At 49.7% G+C, this 26480-nt stretch overlaps 1 protein-coding gene across 1 annotated transcript in view; it reads right to left on the bottom strand.

Annotated features, from left to right (window-relative positions):
* Window positions 1-26480, bottom strand: part of ZBTB7C (zinc finger and BTB domain containing 7C) — a 92301-nt gene that overhangs the window by 51380 nt on the left and 14441 nt on the right. The window contains exon 2 of the mRNA XM_065657213.1: window positions 21602-21662. The gene's annotated coding sequence lies outside the window, so the exon portion shown is untranslated. The remainder of the gene's footprint in view (window positions 1-21601; window positions 21663-26480) is intronic.

Genomic DNA, 26480 nt, shown 5'->3' with positions numbered 1-26480 from the left:
TCACAGACCCAGCGCAATTGCTACATGCAGCTTTTGAAACATGTTCCCTGCCTCATAATTTCTCTATGAGTTATTTTTGCTTTGCAATCACAGAAAACGAGCCACAACTCCTTGCTGTGTCTGCTTGTACTATCCCACCTATGAATGCAACAAGGAGGAGCAAGTGAATTAGGATCGTTTCGGTTGGAAGAGACCCTCAGGATCATCAAGTCCAACCATACCCTAATTCTAGCACTAAATCATGTCCCTAAGAACCTCGTCTAAATGCGTTTTAAACCCCTCCAGGGATGGTGACTCCATCACTGCCCTGGGCAGCCTGTTCCAATGCCCGACAGCCCTTTCTGGGCAGAATTTTTCCCTAATATCCAATCTAAACCTCCCCTGGCACAAATTGTCCATCACAATCAACATGCCAGCCTCCGGGTGCTGATAACCCTCTGCCCAGACCACTTGTTTTCATTTCCACAATCCAGAAAGTTACCCAGGAATAAGAAATTGAGCAGAAGGTCCCTGATGTGGGTGGAAAAAAAAAAATCTCATTTGCTTTCCAAAGCTGTGGATCAGGCCACAGCTCCTTGCAGAATATCGCATTAACAGCAAGAGGCAAATGAACCATTTTACTTCTCCTAGCTGAAAAAAAAAAAAAATGCGGTTGACCTGATTTACCTTCCTGATAACATATTTTAAAAATACTCCCAGGCTAAGGACTTCGCCGGCTGAGATTTCATATGAAATGAGACTGTTTATGTCACGACCGCAACCTTCAGAAAAATGCCCCTTTAGATGGGAAAGCTCACAAGACCCTGAGGTATAATGATCTCAGCTATATCAATAACCACATTTCGGCAGATTCATTATCTGCTCGCCGGCCTGCCCAGCCGAACAGCGAAGCGTTGCAGCAAGAAAGGAAAACACTGAATTCAGCCGTTCTTCCCACAGAAAAAAAAAATATAAAAATGACATTGTGGGTCATTCTTTTGCTTAGCAAAAGCCAAGCTTTTATTTCCTCTGCTTTCACGTTGCGCTCGGGAGGGAGGACCTGAGCTCCACACGATATCGAACACAACCGATCAAACTCCTTTTACTGGGTGCAAGAGTATTTTCTTTCATGTCTTGCATCTTCACCACCCGAGCATCCTCATCCCTTGCTGTCCCTAACTTTACCGCAGAACATTTTTCCTCCTTTGCCTATTTCACCTGATTTTCACTCCGTTATTCAAGATTTTAACATCCGCGCTAACTCCACGCATGGATTTCAGACCACACTTGATAGAAAATCAAGGATAAAAAACAAAGTTATTTCGTGCCAGTATTTTCAAGCAACAGGGACCGTTATGATTGTGTATTATGCCCTCCAGCTTCATACAAAATAAAATACTTCACCCGGTAATTTCTGCCTGCCCTCCAGCACTTAGAAGCAGAGGCAATCTTGGCTGAAAGATTTCAAATCAGAGGAGCCTTACCCTGACCCTTGGCAAGTGTTCCGAGCATTTCGTTAGTCTCAGTATTAAAAAACTGGGGAAACAAAACATGCCTGCTATCCACGTCCACCCTCCGTACCCTCAGACTTCACTGCCAGACCTCATTTTTCTCTGTTCAACCAAGAAAAATGCAAAATACGGAAGACCCAGGCAAAAGAAAAATCCAAACAAACACTAAACCCAACCACGATCCCCCGATTTCCTGTGTCAAGCCCACCAAGTGTAACTGGATTGTCCTTCCAAGAGCATGAGATTGGTCTCATAGTGGGAAAAAAGGTTATTTATATGATAACCTTTTTATTATGTATTAAACGACAAGAGATGGACATCCTGCAGCATGGGCACCAAGTGGAACAGTATGAACAGGGACAATACAAGAAAAAATTAATTTCAGCCAAAAATATTAACAGCCCCAAATGATGTTTCCACACTGTGGATGGGCTGTCCCATCACCTGGGCACCACAGGTGCTGCTCCCCAGCATGGGCAGTAATTCCTTGAACCATTTTAGTCGGAAAAGGCCCTTAAGATCATCAAGTCCAACCATAAAATTGCAGGTCAGAGCCCTCTCATCACCTCCCACCTTGCTGAATCAGCAGCAATGGAGGGGCATCGCGGCAGAAAAACTCGATTTCTGTGTGTGGGAAACTCATCCTCATCCCACAGAAGGTGCGAGAGAAACAGCAAATGAAGAGGATTTGGTGAATGTGGGTTACTATTTAAGAAACCCTGGGCATGAAAGAGCTGGGGAAATCGGAGAAAAGGAAAAGGGCAAAGATAAGATGGGAGAAAGAAATAGCAGCTACATCTTCTACATCTCTTCTACATTGCTGTCTCGCAAGCAGTCACAAACTGCTAAAGAGAGATGAGGGCTTGTCCATCCATGGATAAGTAACCTAAAATAAGTGTGTTGACACACAGAGAAAGAAATATTAAGACATAGGATGTATCGACTTAAAAAAATCTGAAGGTTTTGGGGACAAATCTCATCCCTTGTGGAAGGGCTGCGGGGCGTCTGGTGGTTTTAGAGCTCTTGGAGGTGGCCCAATGGCTCGGCAATCCAAACAGATGGGCAACAGCAGAGCAATTAAATAATTCCTCCTTAATAAATGCAAAGAGATGCAGAGGAATTTCTGCTCCTCGGGCACCTTCCAGGGTCCTGAACTGTGTCAACCCGCCAGCACTGGGGACAGCACGGTGGAGACCTCTGCTCTGTGCACGGCCGCAAAGCCAACAGGATGTTCGGCTGCATATGGAAAGGGACAGCAAATAATCCTGGAAATATCCTAATGCCTTAGTATAAATCAGTAGAGCGGCCTCAGATGGGGAGAAAAAGTAATGATGCAGAAAAGGCAAGAAGCATTCAATCAATATTTCTGCTCCGCGTTTGGAAAGAAGCAGGACAAGGCGCTCGGATCGCGCGAGGAGGATGAAGTACTTTCCAGTCCATTAGTAACCAAGGAGGTTGTTAAACAGCATCTACTAGCGATAAACAATTTTAAATCAGCAGGCTTGGATAACTTGCTCCCAAGAGCCTTCCAACAGCTGGCTGAGAAGCTCACCGGCCTGCTGATGTTAATTTTTAATAAATCTTGGAATGCTGGGGAAGATCCAGATTGCTGGAAGCATGAAAATGCTGCGTCGATCTGCAAAAGGGGCTGATGAACAGGTTGGCTTGTCCACCATCAATCACGGGTAAAATAATAGCAACTCTCCTGAGAATCAACCAGAAGAGGAATTAAAGGACAGGAATACAGTTAATGCTCATCAGAGAGGTTCTGCAGAAAACACGTCACGTCAAACAAAAGCTGATTTTGTTCTTGGAGGAGATTACAATTTTGGTTAATAAAGATAATTGCCTAGAGATAATATACACGGGCTTTTGGACGGCGGTTGATTTGCTGTGATATAACGTGCTGATTAAAAAATGAGCGCTGTATTGTAAGAATAAAGCACATGTGCAGGGATTTCGGAGCTGATTGCAACAAATAGCTGCCAGGGGGAATCTGACTGTTTCCAGGGGGATTTCACAAGGTTCAATCCCAGCCCCGATATTCAGCGTTTTCTTATCTGGAAGCAAACAGAACATCGTTGCTGATAACTACACAAACAGGAGAGGCCAAGCCATCGGAGCAAAGCGGAGATGACGGCAGCCAAGCATCTGGTTGGAGTCATCACTTCAGAGGGTGGGAAGAAGGGGACAGTCAGTGGCAAAACAGAGGTGGGATGCTCAAAATCGATGCACGAACTGGGAGGTGACACCGTGGCAGGTGGTGGGGACCGTGTCCCTTCAGAGAGATGTGGACGCCTGGTCCGGCAGGAGGGCAGGGCGCTGGATGTTATGTACACCCCAAAATCTCCAAGGAAAAGACTTTGAGGTGGGTATCAGGAGGTAAAACGGAGCCTGGGATGAGAGGGATTGGGATAAGTGACTCCATCCTGTGGGATTTTGCAGCACCTGGGGTTGGTCACTGCCCAGGAGAGGACAAATGACCCAAACCAGCCTTTCCAGTGCTCCTCACAGGGCTTAATTCTGACGCTGACCTTTGTGACCCCAAGGAAATCAATAGAAAGCTTCGTCCAGCTTTTCTGGTAACAGGAATATTTCCGTCTGGCCTTTTCTATCCTTGAGTTTCAGCTGCCCCTTGGGAAAACACAACACTTAATGCACAGGTGAACATCTCAGCAACACCTTGAAGGCGCACGCAGGAGCGCCAGGCAGGGGAGCGAGCATCCCTGCAGGCAGCCCCGCAGACGGGGACATCAACGTCTTGTCTGCTCCCAAACCAGAAACGTAGCCGCTGAAAGAAAAGGTTTTCAGTAAGAGAAAATAGAAATGCTTAAACCCCTCTACATGCAGCAGCTTCACAGCATCCCTGTTACACCAGGAACACTTACACTATCCTTAGCATCCTTAGCATCCATTTCTTTTCTCCCTGAACATGTACCACTTATTTTCGAGGCATCATATAATCACAGAATGGTTTGGGTTGGAAGGGACCTTCCAGGTTAATCCAGTGCCCCCCCTGCCATGGGCAGGGACATCTGCACCAGCTCAGGTTGCTCAGAGCCCCGTCCAGCCTGGCCTGGGATGTCTCCAGGGATGGTTCATCCACGACCTCTCTGGCCAACCTGGGCCAGGCTCTCACCACCCCCAGTGTCAAACATTTCCAAACAGGTCCCATCCACCAACACCTGAGCAGGGGATTAGAATACACTGTTATTGCTGAAAGTGAGTTGAAGAGATAAGGCATTAAAACAAAGTCTCCTCTAACATGAAACATTACAAAATGTTTCAAACATGAGAATTTAAGCCAGTTTGGCTTACACCCGCGGAATCCCGTAAATCCTACCATATGTGGTCCTGGTGAGGTGATCCACACTGATGGTGGAGCCTTCTTCAAGGAAGTTCCAGCCACCTTACTGGGCTGCCCAGATGTAAGGTAAAAATTTGGTAGTGCTCATACAAAAAAAAGAGACGTTCTGGGTTCTCATCTGCAAACGCTACTGGGAAGATATGACAGCCCTTGAATCCAGGATCATCTTCCCCGTTTTGGCTCCCAATACCCAAGCTGCCAACAGCTTGCAGAAGACCCCATTTCCCCAAAGAGCCACCAATATTGCTTGCTCCTCCTATTTCACCCGAATTTATCAGAAAGATGCACCAAAATTCGATAGGACACGAGGTGATGGTTTTAAATTAAAGGAGGGGAGATTAAGGCTGGACATGAGGAAGAAATTATTTCCCTTGGAGTGTATTAGAAGGGGGGTGGTCAGTAGGTCAGAGAGGTTCTCCTGCCCCTCTCCTCTGCCCTGGTGAGGCCGCATCTGGAATATTGTGTCCAGTTCTGGGCCCCTCAGTTCCAGCAGGACAGGGAACTGCTGGAGAGAGTCCAGCGCAGCCACGGAGATGCTGAAGGGAGTGGAGCATCTCCCGTGTGAGGAAAGGCTGAGGAGCTGGGGCTCTGGAGCTGGAGAAGAGGAGACTGAGGGGCGACCTCATTCATGGGGATCAATATGGAAAGGGTGGGTGTCAGGAGGATGGAGCCAGGCTCTTCTGGGTGACAACCAGTGATAGGACAAGGGGCAATGGGTGCAAACTGGAACACAGGAGGTTCCATTTAAATTTGAGAAGAAACTTCTTCCCGGTGAGGGTGCCAGAGCCTGGCCCAGGCTGCCCAGGGAGGTTGTGGAGTCTCCTTCTCTGCAGACATTCCAACCCGCCTGGACACCTTCTGTGTAACCTCACCTGGGGGTTCCTGCTCCGGCGGGGGGGTTGCACTGGATGAGCTTCTGAGGCCCCTTCCAACCCCTGACACCCTGTGATTCTGTGATTCTGTGGTGAGAGCCTGTCCCAGGTTGGGCAGAGAGGTGGTGGCTGAACCATCCCTGGAGACATCCCAGGCCAGGCTGGACGGGGCTCTGAGCAACCTGAGCTGGTGCAGATGTCCCTGCTCATGGCAGGGGGGGCACGGGGGGAGCTGGGGAGGGCCCTTCAGCCCAAACTATTCTATGATTCTGCGATTCTGTGAAACCGGCAGCACCCAAATCCCTTGAGCATTTTGTTCCCATGTCCCTGCACTAAAGGGGATGCAAGATGGCCACAGCATTGCTCCTCTGTGTGATTTAAATATTTGTGCTTTGTGCAAAGTCCTGGGTGGGTGAGAGCCGTGCCAGGGAACACCCCGTGCTGCCTGCCCTGCCTCCCACCTCCTCTTCCTCCCCTCTCCACATCTGGGGCAAGGAGGGTTACACAGCTGCAGGGCCTCCACCCTCCAAAAAATATATTATTACTTCCACTCCCACCTTCTTCCACGCCCCCATCCCAGCCCCCTGCTCAGCTGGCGCATTTTGTTCTCAGCTGCAATTAACGCTTAACGAAGCAGAACATCCCCCCACATCTGCAGCCAAGCCCGGGAAGGTGCAGCCAGAGCAAATTATTTAGAAGAGGGCACGGAAAAGAAAAAGAAATAAAACTGAATAACCACAGCGGACAAAGGTCTCTTGTCTTCAAAGCCTTACTCAGCCAGCACATTGGGTGCGTTGGCGCCAGGATCAGGGTTGATCGGGGCACCCCATTGCAGCACCCTCCTAAATTCAGAAACGGGGACCCCGAAGACTCACCCAGGTGCCCAGTTTTAAGCAGATGGCTGCGGGCTGGGATTTCACATTTAGGGAGACGTGTAAAATCTGGGTGCTGCTGCTGAATCAGACCTCTCTCCCAAGAGGGGCAGGATTTGATCCCAGGAGGTCCTGGCTGTACCCCAAATCCTGGCAGGTGAGGAGCGCCCCTGTCCCCCCAAGTGTTCCCCAAAGATTTGGCTCTGGCTGCCCCAGTGGGACTGGATTTTTCAACAGGTTGAAATTGTAATTGCAAATTTTCCCCTCCCACATTAAACAAGAAAAAAAAAAAAGGAGAAAGAGGAGTAGGGACACATTTATCATGTGCAGCCAAACCCCAGGCTGGACTCAGTGAAATGAAAATGAGTCAGTGACACTTTGTATAATGGCATTCCAGTTTGTTCTCCTAAATAATTTGTATTTTAATGAGTCCTTTTTGCTCCAGCACTAGTTTGTAGCCTCCACACTTTCTCAAGTCCCTCTCTGCTTTAATTTGATTTAAAAAAAATATCCCAGCGTTGCATTTGTTTATTAACAAGAAGGAAAAGAAAAGCCGACTCGCTTTTCTTCTGCCTTAGATAGGAGCAGGTAATGAATCTCTGTGTGCAGGAGATGGCTCTTATCTCCATGGCCTTGCCATTCCCAAACCTGCTTATTTTAAAAAACTCCCCCATCACAAGATAATGGGAACAGAGAAAATCAGCAAAGAAACAAAAAAAGGCAATCAGGAGCTTTACAGAAGCACGGGAGCATCACGATTTCCACCAGATCTTCTCCTGCCAGGCCAGGTCTTCAGGTCAAGACACAATAAATGAAAAGAATTCATTTTGGGGAGGGTAAGCACCACAGATGTGCTCTACATTGAAAAGCTATTTTGCAGCGCTTGGATTTGCTAAGGGTTTCTCCACTTGGGTCATGCTCAACTTGTCATAGAAGATCTGGCAGCTCAGACCTTGTACCCACCGCGTTGCTGGTGGTGGGGTGGCTTGGTCGTGGTAGCTGGGAGATGCACCCTGCACCCAAATGTTCAGTTTTTGGGCTCCTCACGCCAAGAAAGGCCTTGAGGTGCTGGAGCGAGTTGAGAGAAGGGAACGGAGCTGGGGAAGGGGCTGGAGCACAAGTGTGATGGGAGCGGCTGAGGGAGCTGGGGGTTCAGCTGGAGAACAGGAGCTGAGGGGAGACAGGGACACAAAGAAACGGCCTCAAGTTGCGCCAGGGGAGGTTGAGGTTGGATCTGGGGAACAATTTCTTCCCCAAAGGGCTGTGGGGCATTGGAACAGGCTGCCCAGGGCAGTGGTGGAGTCACCATCCCTGCAGGGGTTGGACAGACAGGGAGATGAGGTTCTCAGGGACATGGGGTCAGTGCCAGGGTTGGGTTAATGGTTGGACTTTATGATCTTGAGGGTCTCTTCTAACCAAAATGATTCTATGATTCTATTCTATGATCGGCTGCTCCCAGTGAAGGTGGTCACGGTGTGTCTCTCGAGAAGGTGAGTGGGGCTCTGATCCCATAGCAGACCCGCATGGACCAGAGCTGTCCCCCACCAGGCACAATCCCAACCTGATGGCATTTCCAAGCCCTTCCGAACACCAGCTCATAGAATCATTTTGGTTGGAAGAGACATTCAGGATCATCGAGTTCAACCACAACCTAACTCTAGCACTACCCCATGTCCCTGAGAACCTCATCTCTGTGTATTTTCAACCCCTCCAGGGATGGTGACTCCACCACTGCCCTGGGCAGCCTGTTCCAATGCCCAACAGCCCTCTCCAGGAAGAATTTTCTCCAAATATCCAAAATTTTTTCCTAATATCCAACTCATACATATCCAACCTACTCCTAGAGGCTACTTGGGCTAGAAGGTTTGTGAGAAAGTGCTGGCGAGGAGGGAGAATTGAAAGCTGGGGCAGCATCTTCCCTCTCCTGCCTCTGAACCCCATCAGATGCATACTCCACCACCACTCTGAAGAAGCTATGTGCTCCAGCTCATGGTGGGGACAGCGCAGTGGCCCACCGGGTGACACCTCGTCATGACACCCCCTCTCTGCAAGTGCTGTAGGAGGCGTTTTCGTTGCTGAAGGATGAAGCAGCTAAAACCTCAGGATCATCGAGTCCAACCGTTAACCCAACACTGTCACTAAGCCATGTCCCTAAGAACCTCATCTCCACTATCTAATCCCTTCAGACACCTTCTTCTCCCACCCCAGTGCTCCCAGGCTGCAGGAGAAACGAGGCACCAAACGACTAAGTGAGAGCTTGGAAAAGCAGCACCTCCACTCCACCCTTCATTTCACGTTTATAGAGAAGGAGAGTTTATAAGCAGGACTATACAAAATGTAGGCTGGCTTAAAAAAAAGGCAAAAACTCAGAAAATCTTGTTAACATCAGCCTAACCAGGCTCAAACGCAGCTCTCGCCTTCAGACCAGGGAAACAAACATCACAGGTTTGATACACCAATTTATTTATATATCGTCCTCCTTCCCTGGAGCAGCAGTTGCTGCAACTCAGAGTTAGCATTACTCCTAGTTCCCAAAGCCTTGGAGATACGCTTGACCTTCATTACTGCCCTGTTTTAATTTCCAGCCTCCCTTTGTTTTCCTTCCCGATGGAGCCCTGCCAGACTTTCTCCCTCCCTTGAGATCAGCCCTGCTGCTATTTTATTGGAGTTTTTAATCACCTTCTGCTTTGAATTCCTCCACTTGCCTCTCTTACAGGCTCCCTCGGTGCTCTGCCATCTCACCAGCCTTTTTGGGAGTACCAAATGGACCAGCCAGATTACTCTTAGGAAATATCTACTCTTTTCTTGGTTTCTTCCCTGCTCTGGGAAGAGCTTCAAAGCTGCTCCTCTCCCCGCTGGCTGGATTCCCGGGAGGAAAGCTTCATGGACAAGGCCAGCAATGATCTGAAAAGCCCAAGCAACCTGGCAATGATGGTTTTATGTCAAATCAAGGGTCCACCAATTGCCCTCAAGAACCCAACACCAACAGTTTGATACACCAAACCCCAGGAAGGTGTTTTCTCAACCCCAATGAGCTCGAGGTTGTTTAAAACCCTGAATAAAGAGGTTGAATCCCCCTTCCAAACCTCATGTCATCCTGTTCATTTATATCCCTTGTTTCCTTTGCCGTTCCCAAACGACTTCCAAGCCTTACTTGAGTGTTAAGTTCCTGGCTTCAGAGACATCCTGTGGCAGCGAGTTTTGCAGACCCAACCCGATGGGAGAGAATTTTCTCATGGATACAGCTGCTTCCTTAAACAGACCTTGTGTTATGAGATATGGAAATCGAAAACATCCAACATACTTTCTCAGTAGGTTTGAGATGCTACTGTCCCCTTTTCTCTGCCTCTGCTTGGCTCTGTGCCTCCACCCTGGCTTTTTCCAGCCTCTCTCTCAGTGCTGTTTTCCTCTGGCTGGTAATTGTTCTCATTGCCCTTCACTCACAGATGGTCCAGGAAGAGCTCACGATTGACGTGGTGCCAGCTCTCGTCAATCCCAGCTGCTAAACTGCATTAGGAGACCAGCTACAGCTCAGCCCAGATCACTCCTCTGCTCCATCTGTCCTTCCACACCTCCAGCCAGTGCTGGAAGAAGGTCCCATCCCAGCAGCCAGGTGGCCCTCCAGCCCCATTGTCCCCCACCCAAAGCCTCCCAGGTCGATCTGGATCTCCCCACCCATCCTTCTTCCTTGATGTTCCTCCTGCCACGCAACTGAGCTGTTTGCCCCTCTTCAAACCTCTTCTTCAAGCTTTCCCATCCCCCTTTGGCTTGTGAGAGCCTCTGTGGTCCCAGCCCAGCAAACCTCACCCAATGAGGGGGCCTCTGTGCTCATGGAGCAACCTCCAGGGTGCAACTGTTGTCCCTGAGGGTGGTGAGAGCCTGTCCCAGGTTGGCCAGAGAGGTGGTGGCTGAACCATCCCTGGAGACATCCCAGGCCAGGCTGGACGGGGCTCTGAGCAACCTGAGCTGGTGCAGATGTCCCTGCTCATGGCAGGGGGGGCACTGGATGAGTTTGGAAGGTCCCTTCCAACCCAAACCATTCAATGACTTTTTTATTCCAGCCCCGCTCCATGGGGACAACCCAGACCGCCACCCAGGCAGGATGGACGCGAATGGAAGAAAACAAGGTGGTGGGGGGAAAGCACAGCAGACCAGACAGGAGGTGAAAGCAGCTCTTATTTTTCATCAACCAAGTTTTTTTTGGAGGCACAAACAGTAGGTTCATTCATGAAGCAGCTAAGTGTTGGGTTTTCAACGGAAACAATGAATTAGCATGGATGAGCGGTGACAGGATAAATGACCTTTTTCCTGCCTCCCAGAGTGTTCTGTTGCTTTCCTAACTTGGCAGCCAACTGTTCCTTGGGCTCCACAGCACTTGGCCCCTGTGACCTGGAACCTCCAGGGAAGTCCAAGGGCTTGGAATGGAGCTTCCAGCAGAGCAACCTCTTTCCCCATGGCTCTGCACCCTTCCCACCCAAACCCATGGGAATTGAGGGCTGGAAGAGACCCAAAATGGTGCTGGGGATGTGAAGCACTGAGCATAAGGTCATAGAATCATAGAATCACAGAATGGTTTAGGTTGGAAGGGACTTTAAAGCTCATCTAGTCCAACGCCTGCCATGAGCAGGGACATCTTCACCCAGATCAGGCTGCTCAGAGTTAGACTTGATGATCCTTCTGAGTCCCTTGCAACCTGAGCTATTCTATGATTCTATGACCAGTGTGCTCCACACCAGCCCGGCGGGACCCCACTAAACCCACCCATCACTGCTCAACAGCAAAAAAAATCCCAGTTCACAAGCGCCCTGAAGCCGGTGCCTGTCACCAGCGTGCAGTTTGGCTTCAGAGAGACACAAAGAAAGCGGTTTGACTTTAGGTTTCTGCTATCTCAAACTCCATCAGAGGGATACGCTCACATAACGGATTAAAGCAGGAGATAAAAAGCCGTTCCATTATCTATTTATTAAAAGCACCACTTGAACGGCTTTTATTCAGCATACATCTCCTACTAAAGAGGTACTCCTCGACTGTGTAAATCAGCGAGCAATTGTGTTTTAACAGCCTTTCGAATGGCATTTCCCCACAGTTTTAGATGGACTATCAGACAGAAAACCTCTTCCAAAACTCACTTATCATAACAGGCGCCAGCACAGAGCTCTTCACCGCTCCTCTGCTGCCGAAACAAATACAAAATGGGCTTGTAAAACTCACAAAGCATAGATCATTCCCACCTTTCACCCCGCTGCATGAATATACTTAATGACAGGTCAAAATAAATAATTTTTTTAGCAGAGGGAGAACTGTTCAGCCCCTGCTGACGAATGGGACGTGTGGTTGGCAATGAAATGCACGTTGCAGTTCCCAGCTCACTGATACTACCACTAATTACTCCTCAAAGAACCAGAAAGGATGAAGCCACTTCAAATCTAGCAGGTCCCTGGGTAAAAGGGGAAAAAATGATGCCGAATTTTCAGTAAAAGATTTCAGGCGTGAATATAACAATATCTGTGAACTGCAAAACAAAAAGGACGTTGGTTGATGGTCTCTGCTCCACCAGAATAAATTGGGTTTTGGCTGGTTGGGGCTGTTTTTCTGTACCAAGGAACATTCCCCCCCTTTTTTTTCCTTTTTTGACAGGCTCTGCTGCTTTTGGTAGATTAATTTTCTTTAAAAAGTGTTTTGATGAAGAAACCTGGAGCAACAGTAGTCATGAGCTGGTTATGTATTAAATCGTAGAATCATTTCGGTTGGAAGAGACCCTCAGGATCATCGAGTCCAACCATCAAATGAAATGCTGACAGAAGACAAGAACAGCAAGCTTGACCCAACGGAGGCTCTGCCATTGACATGAGGAAATGTCAGATCTGTTGAGAAGAGGGGAAAGGGATGCACCCACACACACGCGGAAGGATGGCCACTGTCTGGAAACCATCTGAGATGGATGGATGGATGGATGGATGGATGGATGGATGGATGGAAGGATGGAAGGATGGATGGAAGGATGGATGGAAAGGCCTTGAGGTGCTGGAGCGAGTTGAGAGAAGGGAACGGAGCTGGGGAAGGGGCTGGAGCACAAGTGTGATGGGAGCGGCTGAGGGAGCTGGGGGTTCAGCTGGAGAACAGGAGCTGAGGGGAGACAGGGACACAAAGAAATGGCCTCAAGTTGCGCCAGGGGAGGTTGAGGTTGGATCTGGGGAACAATTTCTTCCCACAAAGGGCTGTGGGGCATTGGAACAGGCTGCCCAGGGCAGTGGTGGAGTCACCATCCCTGGAGGGGTTTAAAAGCTGAATAGATGAGGTCCTTAGGGACACAGTTTAGTGCTAGATTTATGTTATGGTTGGATTCGATGATCTTGAGGGTCTCTTCCAACCAAAATGATTCTATGATTCTATGATGGATAGATGGATGGATGGATGGATGGATAGATGGATGGATGGATGGATGGACGGACGGACAGACTTTTGAGCAGGGCCTGTTGTGATAGGACAAGGGGTGATGGTTTTAAACTAAAGGAGGGAGATTCAGGCTGGACATGAGGAAGAAATTGTTGGCCCTGAGGGTGGTGAGAGCCTGTCCCAGGTTGGGCAGAGAGGTGGTGGCTGAACCATCCCTGGAGACATCCCAGGCCAGGCTGGACGGGGCTCTGAGCAACCTGAGCTGGGTGAAGGTGTCCCGGTTCATGGCAGGGGTTGGACTCAATGAGCTTGGAAGGTCCTTTCCAACCCAAACCATTCGATGATTCTACGACCCCTACCATTATGATGCTGCCAGAGGGACCACAGCACACACCGTGGCAAACTCAACACTGTGGCTGACGTCTTTGTCCCTTCTTCTCGCATGGCCACCTGCACTTTCTCCCTTGCTGCCAACAAACTGGAGCACCACCTTGCTGAAGAAAGCCCAGGACCCAGCTGTGTCACCTGCGAGGCCACCCATCCTTGGCTGGCTGGTTCCCAATGCACCCTAAACTCTTGGCTGCTCTGGCGCGAGTTAAATTCTGACGGAGCTGACAAATCTGAAAGATCATTTCAAACCACAACCACTTCAAATTCAGCCCACTTCAGCCTGAGACCTTCTTGGCAGGATCTCCCTTCAGCGTGGCAGCCCAAACAGGAGCTGACAGGGCTTCGAAACCTTTTGAACCAGCACTCGGGTCCCTTGGGTGCCGCGGGGAGGATTTCTCGGAACGGCGTGCAAGCTGCCCAGCTCTGACAGCCCTGCTCCGGGGCTGCCTGGGAGGGGACCAGCGTCCCCTTCCCTCCGTTCGGCGGTGGGAAAGGTCACCACGGAAGGTGCACTTGTCACCAGGAATCATTGGTTACACGGAGGTTGTGCGACATCTTTCTGGGAGGATGGAGGCAGCTGAAGTTGGTGAAAAAGCTCCCCTGACGCTGGCGGGGTTGAGTCTTGTCCCCAGGCATCGGGCAGAAATGCAGAGCAGCAAGGAGCAAAACCTCTTCTATTAATAAATGACATGGGTTATCAGCTGGTGTGGAGTGAGCCCCAGGAGACACCCAGGGCAGGTGTCCCTTCACACCAACATGCCAACCGGTCCAGCGCAACTGTCTGCTTAACAGAAGTCACCCCACGACCATACAGCTTGGAAAGTACCAGCTTCCCAGTCGAGATAAATCAATCACTTTCCCTTGCTTCCCCTGACATCACGTCTTATCCAGAGCTATTCTGAGACAAGAGCCACCAGCAGACCTGGGGGGAATGGGCTTTAGGGCTCCAGCTCAGGAGAAGATGGATGAGCCCCTGCGCTTCTGAGCTGTTAACGTTTCCCAGAGGAACCTCATGGTGTTCCACATTTTACTACCTTTATGTATCAGGGTGACATTAGAGGAGACTTTATGTTTCTCTCTGCGACAAGGAGCAAACCAGAAACACAAGTACAGCAAGAATGACACACACAGAAGAGAAGCAAACAGAGATTATCACAGAATTATTTTGGTTGGAAAAGACCCTCAAGATCATCAAGTCCAGTCATTAACCCACCCCTGGCACTACCCCATGTCCCTGAGAACCTCATCTCTGTGTCTGTCCAACCCCTCCAGGGATGGTGACTCCACCACTGCCCTGGGCAGCCTGTTCCAATGCCCCACAGCCCTTTGGGGAAGAAATTGTTCCCCAGATCCAACCTCAACCTCCCCTGGCGCAACCTGAGGCCGTTTCTTTGTGTCCCTGTCTCCCCTCAGCTCCTGTTCTCCAGCTGAACCCCCAGCTCCCTCAGCCGCTCCCATCACACTTGTGCTCCAGCCCCTTCCCCAGCTCCGTTCCCTTCTCTCCACTCGCTCCAGCACCTCAAGGCCTTTCTTGGCATGAGGGGCCCAAAACCGCCCCCAAGATTCGCGGTTTGGCCTCTCCAGTACCCAGCACAGGGACGGTCACTGCCCTGGGCCTGCTGGCCACACCAGTGCTGGTACCAGCCAGGATGCTGGTGGCCACCTTGGCACCACGGCATTGGCATGGACCAGTAAGACCAGCTACTCAAGGTGCAGCAGCGGGCAGGCCAACACTGGGACGTCACCACACCAATGGGCTGTTGACCCTGCGTCCAGCTCCTCTGTGCCCCTCGCTTCAATGTAGGTCAAGCCACAAGGTGACAGTTTGTGCCCACCGAGGTGCTTCCAGCAGCGTGTCAAAAATTAAAGTCAAGCAATAAAAATTAAAAGAGAAGTAATACAGAACATAAAACCCAAGCGCTGGTTTAAGAAGTCCCCAGACGCTGACGTATCATTAAGGCAGGGCACGAACCTCTCCTTGCAGTGCCGCCAAATCCCCTTTCCACAGGAAATTATCCTCATTTCTGATTGCTGCAGTGCTCAAGACAGGCCAGACTTCTGTCACTTGGCTCTCCAGTGTTAGGGAAAAAGATGATGGAAAGGCTGGGAACTGGTGGGTCATCCCTTGTACACCACTTTTTGTGCTTTATCTCCTAACCAGGCTTTGTGGCTGAGACCATCAGCATCTTGAGCCAGCGACTGAGCATGAAGCATACAGAAAAGAAATACTAAATAGAATAATCCAGCAGTTTGAGCTGGAATGGACATTCGAAGCTCATCCAGTGCCCCCCCTGCCATGAGCAGGGACATCTTCACCAGCTCAGGTTGCTCAGAGCCCCATCTAGCCTCGCCCGGGATGTCTCCAGGGATGGAGCATCTACAACCTCTCCGATAACTGAAATAAATAGGCCCAGCCTAGCAGGGTTGCTGGGCTAAGCTCTGATGAGGGAAAACTTCATTTTTCTTAAAAACTCTCCATTCCCCAGACTTACAGAGACTGATAACTCAAAAACATCCTCCCTCATCCCAATATCCACCATCCTCCCACCCCAGAAGGTCCCACTGAAATAGCAGCCTCAGCACCAGAGGCTTAATGTGGGGGAGGCCAGTTTTAATTCATTTGGACGCAAAGCTGAGGTATTAATTACACCTGTGGTTGGTGGGACATCTGCTGCCTCCTCAATGCCCATCATTCCCATCTCTGTCTGGCCCTCGTGACCCACAAACATCCCCTTCTTCTTGTAAATATTGCCTGAGCACTCCTGTCTGCCCTTCTGGCCTCAATTAATCGTGACCTGGGGGAGAAGCAGGTAAGAGAGAGCTCAAATTTAACCAGTCTCTGCAGATGGTAAAAATGGAGCTTGATCTGGCAAGTGTGGGCAGCAGGGACAAGCAGGGAGGGGAGGAGAGCAAAACATTCTCATGGATGCCAAGCTGTCCTCATCTCCCATCGTTTTGTGGGATTTGGAGACATCTGGCATGCCACAGGGTTTGATTCTCAGAGAAGAACCCTGGTCTGGAGCAGGTTGCCCCAGTGAGCAAAACCTCCCATCTGCTGAATCCCATGCTCCTAGAACCATCAGTCCAATCCCACCAGACCCAAAGGGGTGGACGGCATAGAATCATTTTGGTTGGAAGAGACCCTCAGGATCATCGAGTCCAACCATACCCTAACTCTAGCACTGACCCACGTGCCTAAGAACCTCGTCTAAATGCTTTTTAAACCCCTCCAGGGATGGTGACTCCACCACTGCCCTGGGCAGCCTGTTCCAATGCCTGACAACACTCTCCATGAAGAATTTTTTCCTAATATCCAATCCAAACCTCCCCCGGCACAACTTGAGGCCATTTCCTCTTGCTGCTTGGGAGAATAGACCAACACCCTCCATGCTACGACCTCCTTTCAGGCAGTTGTAGACAGCAAGAAGTTCTGCCCTCAGCTCCTGTTCTCCAGCTGAACCCCCAGCTCCCTCAGCCGCTCCCATCACACTTGTGCTCCAGCCCCTTCCCCAGCTCCGTTCCCTTCTCTCAACTCGCTCCAGCACCTCAGTGTCCCCTCAGCCACACTTAGACCCGACACTGCCGCTCACGATACAAGGCAGAAGTAGAGCCCACACAAGCTTTGCAGCTCCCAAGTCCCATAGGAGCCTTGTTGGCTGTGGAGACCACGAGGAACCACTGCATCTAAGAAACCAAGTGACAGCAAGAAGCATCTCGGGCTCCAAACAGCACCTTCAGTATCCCTGGTTGACACTAGAAACAGAACCGGCACCTTCAGCGTGATACCAGGCTCCTGGAGCACCAAGTCATCAACAGAGCGGCCGCAACTCTGCCCAAAGGTGGTTTTGCTGGAACAAAAGCAAAGGCCACACAAATAGGTTTTAGATTTTTGGGGTTTTTTTTTTTCTTTTTTTCCTAAGACATCACTAAACTCCACGAGCAGGCAGTGCCTCAGCGTCCCACAACGCTTTCAACATGAAGGAACAAAAGGCTGCGGTGGGGAGGGGAACAGTGGGAAACCTGACGGGCTCCCGAGCTTCATTTGAGACCCGGTGTTTGCAGCACGGGCTGCATTTCATCTTTTCATAAGTAAGTCTTACCAGGAAACGTGACAAAAAAGGGGGCATTTCAAGGCAGAAAAGTTGGTCTCCAAATGTAATATATATATATTTTTTTAAATCTTTTGTGAGCAACTCTTCTGGGGAGCGAATCCCGCGGAGGTGATACAGTACAATGTGCACTCCTAAATTAGTTTCCAGGCACTTGGGATGCTTTATTATTCATTTCCTCCAAATATTAGGCAATGCTTTCTCTCCCTTTCAAAGTCTATCCGAGGGGTCTTTGATGCATTGTGGGACTTGAAAGTTGCGGGTCTAAAGCAGCATTTCTTTTAAGTCCTCGCTTTTATTGAGCGTGTTCTTTTCCCTTCGCGAAAACGCGCATAATGGCACGAGAGTCTTGACCCTCTTCACGTCTGATGGGTGGAAACCTCAGATGCAGAGGATAAAACAGCCCCTCCTAGCAATACGGCTTAAATACTTATGGCTCTATTCAGGCAAATATTACCCAGGGGTCTGCCAGGCCACTGAAAAGCTGCAGAAATTGGCTCTGAGCAATTCAGCGGTGAGGAACGACCCCGCTGCATTAACTCCCCTTTTCGTTTCACCCCGCGCGAACCGGGGTCTGGAGGTAACGGCGGCAGGAGGCGAGAGCCGGCTGAAGCCAGATTCGTTTTCTTTATATAAAGTTGTGGTTTTTTTTTTTTTTTTAATGTGTGTGTGTGACCATGAATGTCATTATGCGGATCTGCAGAAGAGGGAAAGTAATGACATTAGGGCAGAGGCGCAGAAATCAGGGAGGTTTTTTTTTGTCTTATACGCGGCAGTGCTGTCGCATCTTCCAGGGAAGTAAAATCTGTAGCTTTTAAGACACTGCAAACATCTCAGACAACCAGGTTTCTGCCTCTGCTGAAGGTATGTGAACTTTGGTGGGTCACTTTACACCATCCAGCATCTGTCTCCTCCACGTTTTAACCAGAATTAATAGCTCTTGTTCCATAATACTTCACCTTTTTTTTAAATGTTTACACTACAAGCTTGATAGCTTAGAGGTGGCTCCTGCCCAATAATATACAAGACCCAGGACAAGGATGTAAAGTGAAACTTATCTTTGCAAAACCAATCATATTTCAGTGGAAAATTAAATGTTTTTGTCCTTTAGACAATGGCACTGACATGTTTCTACAAAACTACCAGGCTGCTATTTTAGGATATTCATCTCCTCTTATCAATCTCCTCTTGACAGGTTAGAACTAGGAAAGATTTTTTTAAAGGGCGATCCTGAAATGCAAGGGTAAAATTCAGTGTAAAGGCTGAAGATCTAAATGGATTGAAGCTGTTTGTATTTACCTTGCGTGTCTTACAACCTAAGAGCAAAAGATATCTCTAGGATGAGTCAGAAAAGGAGTGTTCAGAGTATTTGGGGAGATGTTTGTAACAGAGACGGGCCCTTTTTTTATGAGCCCCCTTGCCTGCAATCCCACCTGTCAGCTTGGGGTCTTGATAACCCCAATGTTTCACCAGGAAAACTGTTTTTTAGCCTGTATAAAAAAGGAATAAGCTGATTTTGCATGAGCAAAACCTAGATATGTCTCTCTTGACATCGGCAAAACATCCAGCAGCAGCTCCAGAGCCCGTAAAGAGGGGAACACACGTGCAGCTACAGCCCCCTTGCTCCGACATGCGTGTGATTCCTGACGGATTAGCTCGAAAAGCAAACCTGATCCACAGGGACACGATCTCCCATCCCGCCCGCTTCATCCCAGATGCTGCAGACCCCGGGAGGGCGAGCGCAAGCCTGATTTCCAGAGATGCTGAGCATCCCTCCTATCGCTGGTACAGCCACGGCAGCACTGGGTACCAAAAATAATACGAGAAAGCCTTGGCTCTCACGTTACCCACCTGGTTAGGAGGCATTTTAGGAACCCTCTGAAGCATCCTTCTTAAAATACCATCCTGACAGCCAAGGTTTTTGCCCTGCGTGTGAGTGGTTCGGCGCTGCTCTGCCCCAGGGGACTTGACAGGTCATTATTTTGTGTCCTAAGAATCCTACAAACTGATAAGGGAACTCCAACAATGTGATGGTTTATCAGTTTTTAGGCTGGAAAAGGAAATTCTTTCAATTGAGATAACGATTCTATTCCTCTCCGGCAAACGAGGGTTTTTGCTTCATTCAGGGACTCCAGCAGAAGTGGAGCCAGGACAACGATGGGACCCATTGCTCAGAAGTCAACAGAAAGATGCTGTCGCAGCCGGGAGCAGCATCTGCACAAATTGTAAGGAGCCCGAAACTGCTCCTTTGAGAGAGAGAGAGAAAGAATAAAAGAAGCAAAACTGCCAGAGAAACAAAGTCTATTTGTAAACCCCAGGCAGAGTCGATGCGAGGCAGCCGGCGCAGGAGTGCTGAGATGATAATGGAGCCTGATGGATAGTTCACAGGATTATTAGATGCCCTCCAACTCAAATATGCTGAGAAGCCAATTATTTAACAATAAAGACAGTGCAAAAGGATGTTTAATAAGCTGGATCACTCCAGGATTGTAGGAGCTCAAGGGACCAAACCCTCATTTGTGTAAATCAAGAAAAGCAGCATTGTAAAACACCCGGTGCTTCTGATACACGCTGGTCCCCGTGGTTATCACTGCCTCTGCTGAATTTTGGGAGCAGATGGATGCAAGGGTTCCCCAGGGAGCGGAGACACGCTCCAACACCTCCAGGCTGGGGATCGCACCCTTCCATGTTGGCTTGTTCCCAGGCGAGGGGGGTGATGCTCCTGGGGAGATAAGCCGAGCTTATTTTCTAGCTGATTGCAGGGAGGGAGTGGGAGGTGTGGGAGCAAGAGAGGAGTTTGCTGTCTGCTCCGGACTCTGATTAAGCACCTGTTTTGGAGTCAGGGATGATCCCTGGGAACAAATAATCAGTTTTTTAAATGTCTAAAGAACAGTCCTTCCCAAAACCACTTCTCTGTGTCACCTTCTCCCTTCATCTAAGCTCATATCTACTGTAAGGAGCTGAGGTGAGTCTTACAATCCGCATCTCCCCATGATCCACCACCCACCACCACTGCTCCTCCACGTCCACGTAGCCCAGGCTACAGCACAGGCACAAGAACGGATATAAGGAAGAAATTGTTGGCCCTGAGGGTGGTGAGAGCCTGGCCCAGGTTGGCCAGAGAGGTGGTGGCTGAACCATCCCTGGAGACATCCCAGGCCAGGCTGGACGGGGCTCTGAGCAACCTGAGCTGGTGCAGATGTTCCTGCTCATGGCAGGGGGGGCACTGGGGGACCTGGGGAGGGCCCTTCCAACCCAAACCATTCTGTGATAACCCAACACCGAGGTGCTCCTCAGCATCCGTAACACATGTGCAGTTTGGGGGTCAGGGGGACACAGGGATTTGGTTCCTGATGGATGGGGACCCGTGGGGACTCACAGCACAGCTCTGCTAAGGGTTTGGCCAATGCCAACCAGGCAGTTCATGAGAAGATGGTGTAAAAAGACCAGTCTCCCACCTGGTGCAATGACAGATAACTCAGTTCAGCAATGTCAACTCAGGATCTGGCTCTGGTGTATCCAAACCAGATTAAAAAAAAGATGCTCCTTTCTTCCTATTCAAGACCTCTAAGCAAACACTCAGGCCCAAGCCTCCTGCACGACAGCTGCAGAAAACAGGTCTGGAGAGGACCTTGAAATGTCACCCAGCTCACAGCCCCGTGACTGTATCTGCAACGGGGCCAAGCACAACAAAAGCCAAAATCACTCCAAGCATTAACAAATATTGCTGCTCAGCACACTCCCGTGCAGCTGCCAGTGTCTCTGCCGCCTGCTCTTCCCAGCACTGCGGCGCAGAGAACACGCGTATTTACGAGAGCATCTTCTAGGGATTTACAGAAAGAGCAATTAGCCATTTGGTCGTTGACAACAGCTGAGAATCATGGTGGTGGGGAAGCTGATTTGTGCCGATTCATCAACACTACAAACTACTCAGGTCCCATCTCCCACAGGAGTCCCCAGTAACTGAAGGGCAGAATTACATCCCCAAGATCCCAGAATGACATCAAGACAGGCACTTTGTGCTCCTCAGCTCATGTTCTGCTTGCGAGGAGCCACCAGCTCTCCCCACAAACCCACCAGCTCAGCACACCCAAAGCACACTCACCAGTACCCTTGTTTTTGTTTCAAATCTCCAGCGATGCTCCCTTTGCTCCTCTGACCATTTCCTAAGAAACAACAAAGAGAAAAAAAAAAAAAAAACAAAACAAAACAGCTTCATCAGATCCAGAATTGAGCTTCTGGTTCAGATCTAAAGAAACCTTCTGCCAGGATGATGAGAAACCACCAAACCAGGCCTGCTCCTGCTCCCCTACCACCCATTTTTGCACGGTCCATTCAGGGTTTCTCTGCTCATCACCCCTTGTGCCTGCAGCACAACATCACCTAGCAACACCGTGCCATGGAGGTGTAAACCCAACCCATCCTCCCATCGTATCACATCTCCTCCTGTGACAGCTGGGAGGTGAACAGGCCGGAAACAGATCCCGTTGGATGCTTCATCCATCCCACCCCCCAGCCGGCGGATAAATATGACACCTCAGTTGCTTTGGGATTATCGAATTCTTGTGTCTTCCTACACCCAGAGCTTGGTTGTCCATGGTAGCTCGGCGGTACCAACAACAAACCCACGGCCTGCAGGCGATGGGGTGCGGAGGAGGAAGGCGTACGACCGGCACCCACCCAATTCTGCCCATACAAGTCCTCTCTCCCTCTTAGCTTGGGAAAAAATTTGGAAAAACTAAGCTCCTGGCCACCACGTTGCAATTGCAAATTCTAGAGATGGCAGGTTGGCAGTTCCCAACAGGGAGCTGACATCTCCACGCAGGAGGTGTTGAGAAGAACTGTCACCAGAACACGCTAGAGGAGATCACGAAATGCCGATGACTGGTAATGCCAGCTATGAGGTGGACGGTGAATGATGAGGTGGCCAGAAGCTTGGCTGAAGGTGGGCAGGACTCAGAGCATGGGCTGACTCCCCTACAACACAACCTCAAGGTGTGAGACGCCCACCAGCATGTAGCCATCATATTAACGGGGTACAGAGCCCCCCTAGTACAGCTGGTGGGTGGTGGTCGAGGCCTCCTCATGGGCAAGGGTGGAGAGGAAGACCGTGGTGGCCAATACAACATAGAAGTTGTGGGAGCGCATAGCTGGAAATTGCTCCTGTGGTTGAGCAGGCAGCTGGAGAAGCGGTATCTGCATGCAAAAAAAGCGATGAGCTCATGATCTGGGGTATTTTCCCTGAAAAGGCATCACCGGCTCCCATCTGTCCTTAAACCTGGGTTTGTACCTGAATTTTGGCCAGGGTCAAGGGGTTCCCATGAACTTTCTTCCCAGAAAGGGCTGTCGAGCATTGGAACAGGCTGCCCAGGGCAGTGGTGGAGTCACCATCCTTGGGGTTGAACAGACGTGGAGATGAGGTTCTCAGGGACATGGGGGAGCGCCAAGGTTGGGTTAATGGTTGGATTCGATGATTTTGAGGGTCTCTTCCAACCAAAATGATTCTATGAGTCTGTGACTGTCCTGGGACCAAGGAACCAAGGGGCTCTGACCACTCTACCCTTTTTATTAAACTGGTAAGATAATTGCTGCATGTGCACAAACAAGAAACAGAGGAAAACCACAACAGGTAACCTTTGTGCTGGTCTGTATTTTTAATTTTCATGCTTCTCCAACCATCAGCACGAGGACATTTTGGCAGCAAGCGATGCCTGGAGCACAGGTGGCTGGTAGGGCCCACGGTGGCTGCAGCCGTGCAAGATGGCCAAGCTCCGGCGCCACGATCAGCCCCAACACAGGGACTTCTCTACAGCTAATGAGTCCATCTGCTTTTCAAGAGCATCCAGCTGTTCTGACCTCCTGCACTTAAGCTCGACCTCCTTCCTTAGCCCCGGCCCCAGTTCAGATCATTAGCAGAGGACTAACCACCACCGCTGATGACTAATGACTCGTTTGCTGCTCAACAGCCAAAAGTGATCAGCAAAGAGGGTAAAGAGCTTCATGCATATCCATGTGGGTGAGCACCTTTCGTCTTTATTTTGGGCAAAATTCCCAGGAAAGGCAGCACAAAATCCTGCAACTGCCTGGCTTCATGCCGGAGCTCATCAGCTCTGCTAAGGTCGAGGCAAAACCTCCTCCTCGTGCCAGGGCAGGGGCTGGCACCTCATTTCCCTTGAGCAACACTGAGCTTGAGCTTTAAATTCTGCTTAAAGTTATCTCCTGTCTACAGACAGAGTCCTGCACTGCGTCTTCTCCCCAGGCCAAAGGGAATTCAGGGACAAAACAGCTTGCGACGCAACATCTAAAAAAATATCAGCGTTTGAGGCTTAGGAGAATTCTCATGGGATGAGGTTATAAATGGGAGTTTCTGGGCTACGCAAAGGCTGCACCTGAATAACAGCTTCATTAACCCATCGCCATGAATAGGGGCTTGAAGAACAGTGTCTGTGAATGACCACGCTCATGGTCAACCCTCTGAGCCAGCAAACACAGAGCCAGGGAGGATGCCCTGGTGTCCCTATAGCATTTTCCCAAATAGGACGGGCATTGCTGAGAGCAGCCCAAGCTTCGTTCTCCCATTCCCAAAACACATGTGGGATGAAAAGCTCTAAACCAAACAGCCTTCCCTGTGGCTTTCCCCTCAGCCACAAGGTCCCTTTTAGCTTCTTGAGGTGGTTTCTAGATGAATCGAACACACCCTCCTAGATACAGAATCACAGAATCATAAATGGTTTGGGTTGGAAGGGACCTTCAAAGCTCATCTAGTCCAACCCTCCTGCCAAGAGCAGGGACATCTTCACCCCGATCAGGTTGCTCAGAGCCCCGTCCAGCCTCTTATCGCAGTCCACGGGGATGCAGTCAGCACAATTTGGGGTGTCTTGAGAGCCACTGAGTTACTCAAACATTATTTCGGGGTGTGAAACACCCTCCAGACTCCACTGACAAAACATCCACCGACTGTCACACAAGATCAGGCACCAAGTTCATATTTTTATCTTCCACTGCAGCCCACCTCCAGCTCCTGGTCCAAGTTTCGACAGCTCCAAAAATAAAAGCCATTTGCACCAGATGAGGACATCCTCCAGCTCTGCACTCTCAGGCCCCTGCTGTGACAAGTGGCACAGTCCTGGCACGTAAAAACATCTCCAGGACGGTTCCAGGGTTTGGGTGCCTCCTGCATAACATCACTGAAGACAATAAATTTGACAAAGAAAGGAGAAGGAACAACTGATACGCAAAGCCATGTCATGAATCATTCACCAAATGGAATTTGCTCTCTAGTTTTCAAATAATCTTGGAGGTTGCATCCGAAGTGTTGCTTGCAAGCCCTCAGTTAATCTGGAAAGCAGATGCTGCTACAGCATCGTCAATAAATCCCCATCAAATATGACTTTAAAATGCCCAGGACTTTTGCAATCAAGTTTTTTCATCTTCTTGGAATATCTGAAAGCCAAACATCATAAAATGCCTTTGCTGTGATTCAGCTTTAATGAATGAGCCCAAGCCTGGAGAAGGGCTCATCTCGCATGTCCCGTCACGGCCGGGTGGCCACAGGCTCCTTCCCAGCGCACTCTGCCCATTTCTTTCATATGATCTCAGGAGTTTTTGACCTCACCAGGCACATTAGTGAATCAGGAAGCTGCCAGAACCATTTTCTAGCAGCCTTAATAATTATAAGAAAAATATGGAGCTTCAAGCAGACACTGCCATGTCGTCAGACAGAAATGAGGGTGAACTTAAGTGAAGATGAGGAGAAAACTATGAAGTGCTGACTTTCCTTCCCAGCCTGAGCATCTGAGGTGTGTCAACAATGAGGAAATGACAACCGAAAAAATACAGCTACAGCTTCCTCTAGTGATGCTCACCAGTCAGTTGGACAGACTGGGACAGTCTGTCACACTGGAGGTGGGAGGTGCATGAAAGTAGGTGAGAAGATATCTGACCACAGTGCGCCAGGACCTGCAGTGCAACCACAGAGCCACAGTGGAACACCAGAGCACATGACATCGGGTGTGCAAAACCCATGACACACTGCCTTTTCTGCGTAATTCTCCTTCCAGCCATTTATTTTTATGTCGAGATACTGAAACGTGTGGTGGGAAGGAGATACCCAGAGTCATAGACTCCTTGTGTACCTGCAGAAAAATGCTAATTAACTAGACTGGGCTAGTTAGCTAGAATCCATCAGCAAAGATGAGAAGCTACAGCAGGATCCAGCTGATCTCAGCTAGATATCTACCTTAGGAGGACACCACACCACTGAAATTGTGCTGACTGCTCTCCATTGATGGTGAAGGCAGCCCAGGTAACTAGGGAGGAGGTAGGGCCCATCAAGGTATCTAAACACAGATGGGTGAACCCCACCTCATCAGAAAACATTCTACTCAGCTAAAAATTTTGTTTCTGACAACGAACAGCAACTTCAGAGCCTGAGGCCTGCTCAGAGTCTGTGTCGCCTTGAATAGGGCAGTGCTGTGGAGAAGTCAAGGGAATCAAGTCGCCCATGTCCCTGCAGAAAATCCCACCTGGCGAATGCACTTTGAAAAGCACATCTACCATGGACCTGCTGGAGAGGAGCCCCAGAAATGACCCGAGGCTGGAACAGCTCTGCTGGGAGGACAGGCTGAGAGAGCTGGGGGGTTCAGCTGGAGAAGAGAAGCTCCGGGGAGACCTTATTGCACCTTTCCGGACTTAAAAGGGACCTGTGAGAAAGATGGGGACAGACTTTTGAGCAGGGCCTGTTGTGATAGGACAAGGGGTGATGGTTTTAAACCAAAGGAGGGAGATTCAGGCTGAACATGAGGAAGGAATTGTTGGCCCTGAGGGTGGTGAGAGCCTGGCCCAGGTTGGGCAGAGAGGTGGTGGCTGAACCATCCCTGGAGACATCCCAGGCCAGGCTGGACGGGGCTCTGAGCAACCTGAGCTGGTGCAGATGTCCCTGCTCATGGCAGGGGGGCACTGGGGGAGCTGGGAAGGGCCCTTCC

This window comes from Caloenas nicobarica, chromosome Z, assembly GCF_036013445.1.
Source record: "Caloenas nicobarica isolate bCalNic1 chromosome Z, bCalNic1.hap1, whole genome shotgun sequence".
Lineage (NCBI taxonomy): Eukaryota > Metazoa > Chordata > Aves > Columbiformes > Columbidae > Caloenas > Caloenas nicobarica.
Note: the sequence above shows the minus strand (reverse complement) of the source record. Positions and strands in the feature narration are given on the sequence as shown.